We start from the raw sequence: 6,000 nt of genomic DNA on the forward strand, positions 1-6,000 counted from the left end.
GGGCATTCTATGTTGTTTTTCTATGTTTTGTTCTATGATTATATTTCTATGTGTTTGGCCTAGTATGGTTCCCAATCAGAGGCAGGTGTCAGTCGTTGTCTCTGATTGGGAGCCATATTTAGGTAGCCTGTTTTTCATTGTGTTTTGTGGGTGGTTGTTTCCTGTGTCTGTGTTTGCACAATACGGGACTGTTTCGATTTTCGTTTGTTCTTTCACTTTGTTATTTTGTATTTTTGTAGTGTTCAGTTTTACATATTAAAATGGACACTTACCACGCTGCAAATTGGTCCGATATCTCTTACTCCTCGTCAGAAGAAGAGGAAAGTTGTTACAGTAGGCCTTGAAATACATCCCCAGGTACACCTCCAATTGACTCAAATGATGTCAATTAGCCTATCAAAAGCTTCTAAAGCCATGACATAATTTTCTGAAAATTTCCAAGCTGTTTAAAGGCACACAATTTAGTGTATGTAAACTTCTGAGCCACTGGAATTGTGATACAGTGAAATAATCTGTCTGTAAACAATTGTTGGGAAAATTACTTGTGTCATGCACAAAGTAGATGTCCTAACCGACTTGCCAAAACTATAGTTTGTTAGCAAGAAATTTGTGGAGTGGATGAAAAACGAGTTTTAATGACTCCAACCTAAGTGTATGTAAACGTCCGACTTCAACTGTACACTACCGTTCAAAAGTTTGGGGTCACTAAGAAATGTCCTTGTTTTTGAAAGAAAAGCAAATTTTATAAGGCAAATTGATTATTAGAAAACCCTTTTGCAATTAAGTTAGCACAGCTGAAAACTGTTGTTCTGATTAAAGAAGCAATAAAACTGGCCTTTTTTAGACTAGTTGAGTATCTGGAGCATCAGCATTTGTGGGTTCAATTACAGGCTCAAAATGGCCAGAAACAAATAACTTTCTTCTGAAACTCGTCAGTCTATTCTTGTTCTGAGAAATGAAGGCTATTCCATGCGAGAAATTGCCAAGAAACTGAAGATTTCGTACAATGCTGTGTACGACTCCCTTCACGGAACAGCGCAAACTGGCTCTAACCCGAATAGAAAGAGGAGTGGGAGGCCCGGTGCACAACTGAGCAAGAGGACAAGTACATTAGAGTGTCTAGTTTGAGAAACAGATGCCTCACAAGTCTTCAACTGGCAGCTTCATTAAATAGTACCCGCAAAACACCAGTCTCAATTTCAACAGTGAAGAGGCGACTCCGGGATGCTGGCCTTCTAGGCAGAGTTCCTCTGTCCTGTGTCTGTGTTCTTTTGCCCATCTTAATCTTTTCTTTTTATTGGCCAGTCCGAAATATGGCTTTTTCTTTGCAACTCTGCCTAGAAGGCCAGCATCTCGGAGTCGCCTCTTCACTGTTGAAGTTGAGACTGGTGTTTTGCGGGTACTATTTAATGAAGCTGCCAGTTGAGGACTTGCGAGGCGTCTGTTTCCAGCTACTATAGTCATTTACAACATTAACAATGTCTATGCTGTTTTTCTGATCAATTTGATGATATTTTAATGGACAAAAATAAATAGATTTTCTTTCAAAAACAAGGAGATTTCCCAAACTTTTGAACGGTAGTGTATGTGTGTCTGTGTGTGGATATTCCTGGAAGGTACAGCTTGTTTCAAGTGCAGACCTGTAAGGGCCCACGTCCCAGTTCCATGTGAAGGCTGGGGCTTTGGAGAACATGATCAGATAGTAGAGACATAATCCACAATTTTGTAAGTAGTGTAAAATGTATAATTCTTCACTTGCCTTACCTATGGTTGACCAGACAAATTATAGTGGAACAAGTAACATATAATTGAACAGAAGTTTGTCAACATCATTTTCCTATTCAAGAGCAGATCAACTTTGTCACTGTCATGTGATAAAGGCTACACTTAGATGTGCAGTTTGCACAGTTCACACAAAGACACATATCTGTACATGGTAGCTTGTTCGATTTGCAGGTATATCTCCCATCTCCCTTTTACACATTGAGTTTTCTTGCAGGAGCAGTGCACAAGCTCCAAGATGCTAACTGGGGCTGGAGGGAGTGTTATCCAGTTGACCACAAAGAAGTCTCCCTCAATCTTCCAGCCATGGGCCATTGGTGGGGGGATGTCTGGCTGGCTCTGCAGGCTTCTCCTGTGTATGGCTGCTTGGTAGTTTGTCCATTGTTTATGCAAGGAGTCTTTGTTTGGTTGTAGACTTCTGTCTGAGCGCTTTCTGTTCCTGAACATCTGACAACTTTCTTGATTTACATCCCTGCATTCTTTTTGATCATACAGGTCACACGTGAAAGCTTCTATGGATTATAGGTCTGGTGGCTGTTGGAAAGCTGTTCCCAACTGTATGAAGGTAGAGCAATGTTCATGGCTAGAGAGTAGTGTATTTGCTGCCTTCACTTTACCAATGCCTTGCAGAGTGCTAGAGCGCTCACTGTGTCACAGCCGGAGAAGCAGTGGAGATTGATCAGAGCATTACAGACTTCTTCTTCCAGGTGGTCGTTTGTCCTTTGGACATGTATAGTGCGTGTGTTTGCCCCTTTCCCTGTGTGGAGTACAGGTTTTCTCCAACCTTGCCGAAAGTGACTGCCAGTACAAACACATCAGTGTCAGGACTCTTGATCACTACATGTGTGCTGTACTGTGATGCATGCGCACAGTCCAGTAATAGCCAAGTGACGGCCTCCTCTTGTATTGTGAACAGTGCTGGCAGTGGTAAAACCTCAAGATCTGTGCCGCTGCTGTTCATTCTGAGCGCATGACACTCAGATCCATGTCCATCTATTAGGGTAATGTCCTCAATCAGATCTTTCCTGGTCTTGGATCATGTCACAAAGACAAACTGTTGCAGACATTCTTTGTTATCGCCACAGAACAAGAATTTGGACCATTGTTTGGGGGTTTTCTGGTCGTCCGAATATATTTTAGTCACCTGACACCCTTTTGTTGCTCAACGACCTCCTTCAGCGTTCTCGATGCCCATTGTTTTGTATGTGTCTGGGACAAAATGCACCACTTTAGATTAGCTGGCTTTGTCTGTAGTTATCAGGAACTTTAGTGCCCTGTTGGCAAACATCCCAAATGTATCTTGCTGTTTCATAACTTGAACAGGTGTCGTTGCATCCCACACCCAGGTTGAGCCATCAGGGATGCTTTCAACTGTGGCTGGTGGGTTTACTGATCCCTCTAGAAAGTACATGAACTTTGCTTTATCGGTTTTCACGAGGGAGCCATGCATGTTGGCAATTGCTGCAGGCAAGGGCCCCAGACTATTAGATGAGCATTTTGCTGTTGATCTTTCTCACTGTGCCTACCACAATGAGCCTTGCAAAAAGATCTCGAGGAACAGTGCCTGGGAGGAACAGTGCCCGAGACCATTCAATAAACCTATCAGCTAAGCTGATCCTGTCATGTGTCGAACAGCCATGGCTAATGAGTAATGCTTGGGCATGAGCCATCTCCCTTTCATTGTGAGGTTCATAACATCCTGGCAAGTTGTATACAATCTTCTGACTCTCCTCCTCTAACAATCACACGTACATTGTGAGTAGAGGGGTCTGTTGTCATGCCTGTTGTCCAGGCAATGAAATTGAAAAGCTCATTTGGGACCAGATTTGAGGCAGAGAGAGAGAGAGAGAGAGATGAGGACTGTCAGTTATTGTAGTAATGCTGCCACAGTTGTATAATGCTAATTTAGTCATCTAGCTCTTAATCTGCAATGGTTTTTAACTTAGAAACTGGTCAAAGTAAGGAATATAACAGCTATTGAATATCTTTATTCATTCTTTGTTCATAATAAAATAAGATTAGCAATTTACACTGCAGGATGAAGACATTACTGAACATATTTTTTATAAAGTGCAACTGTAAAAAAAATATGGCTCTTGTACAATACAACAGTAACACATGTAAATGTAAAAAAAAAAAAAATCCTGGTTAGGGGATATGCTATTGCTTGCTTTTTCCATGATGTAGTGTACTAGAGTTTTGATTGGATCATCGAATAGTGGTGGCATATAGCAGTACCGGGATTTTGCCTGACCAGACAGATAATTATAAGATATGTTTTTAGATAAATGTGCACAAAATAGAGGTGACAACATATTTTACAAGTCTTGTAGAAATTATTTATGTCATATACAAAAAATCAGCTCCTCTCTCCGCAGATCGATCGACTTCACTTTTTTGGGCCTCGGGCCACCACTGAACTCCTCCATTGTAAAAAAATATATTTTGGAAGCTATAGAAAGATATTTATTAATGTCTACATTCGTTTTTGACAGGTATATTTTATTTCAGACACCTTACTACATGCTTTTACATTATGTTAAGTGAACTGAAAATGAAACAAAACAGTAAAAAAAACATATACAAACATATTCCTTAAAGTTTTTTTTTTTTAAGTCTACAAGGAATAAATACTTAAATACATTTAGCTGAAATACTGTAGAATTCCATTCATTCCTATGGAGGACTGCTCTTTCTGTGGAGTACCAATATAGACTCCAGTGGCTTCAAAGCCTCACATTGGCCAGTACATAGCATCAGCAATCCAGGGTTTATACACATCATTGGGTGAAATCCACATAGATGACATCAAAATCAATGACTCAAGGTAATGAATTTCAAGTAAGTATTCTTTTCTTTTGTATCACGAAAGATAACATTGCATTGGATTTTTATAGAAGGTAAGATTTCAGATCTATTCTAGTCCCAGGGGAAGGAGGGAGGGGAGGGATGGAGGGATGGAGGGAGGAGGGCTGGGTTTGGGTAGGGGGACGATCACATCTATTATTACTATCTAGCAGTTTATTTGTCTATCTGTGCCCTGACTGACAAAGTTTGTCCTGACAGCTTGTTTGGCAGGAGCCGACGTTCCTCTGTCGTCCTTCTTGCTGCTTTCTGCACTGACCTTGGGAGCTGTGGCCCTTTGGAGAGAGATGCATTGTGCTGCAGAGATTCACTGCCAATTACAAGTGACAGGTAATACAATGGCCTCTGTCTACACTAAGACTAGATCTGATAAAGATCTTCACTGGATAAAAGAGTATCGACCTCTTTAGATGGATGTAATGAGGATAATTGTTGCTCCTCTGACTTTGTTTTTACATTCTCATGAGACACTAGATTTGTAACGGATTTCCTCTTCTTCGTCTGAGGAGGAGTAGCAAGGATCGGACCAATGTGCAGCGTGGTAAGTGTCCATAATAGATTTTAATAAATCAAAATGAACACAGAACAAAATAACAAAACACGAACAAACAACCGAAACAGTCCCGTATGGTGCAAACACTGAAACAGGAAACAACCACCCACAAACACAGGTGGGAACAGGCTACCTAAATATGATTCTCAATCAGAGACAATGATAGACAACTGCCTCTGATTGAGAACCATATCAGGCCAAACACACAGAAATACAACACAAGGACAACATAGAACACCAGACATAGAATGCCCACCCAAACTCACGCCCTGACCAACCAAAACAGAGACATTAAAAGGATCTCTAAGGTCAGGACGTGACAGTACCCCTCCCCAAAGGTGCGGACTCCGGCCGCAAAACCTGAACCTATAGGGGAGGGTCTGGGTGGGCATTTCACCGCGGTGGCGGCTCTGGTTCGGGACGTGGACCCCGCCCCACCTTAGTCTTGGCCCACTTAGGTGGTGCCTCTGGAGCGGGGACCCTTACCGCCGACCCCAGACTGGGGACCCTTGCAGCGGGCCCCGAATAGACGGGCGACTCCGGCAGCGCCGGACCGGCGGGAGACTCCGGCAGCGCCAGAGTGAAGGGCGGCTCCGGCGGCTCCGGCAGCTCCTGACTGACGGAGGGAGACTCTGGCTGCTCCGGCAGCTCCTGACTGATGGAGGGAGACTCTGGCTGCTCCGGACAGGAGGGAGACTCTGGCTGCTCCGGACAGGAGGGAGACTCTGGCTGCTCCGGACAGGAGGGAGACTCTGGCTGCTCCGGACAGGAGGGAGACTCTGGCTGCTCCGGACTGGAGG

This window comes from Salvelinus alpinus, chromosome 30 (assembly GCF_045679555.1).
Source record: "Salvelinus alpinus chromosome 30, SLU_Salpinus.1, whole genome shotgun sequence".
NCBI classification, from domain to species: Eukaryota; Metazoa; Chordata; class Actinopteri; order Salmoniformes; family Salmonidae; genus Salvelinus; species Salvelinus alpinus.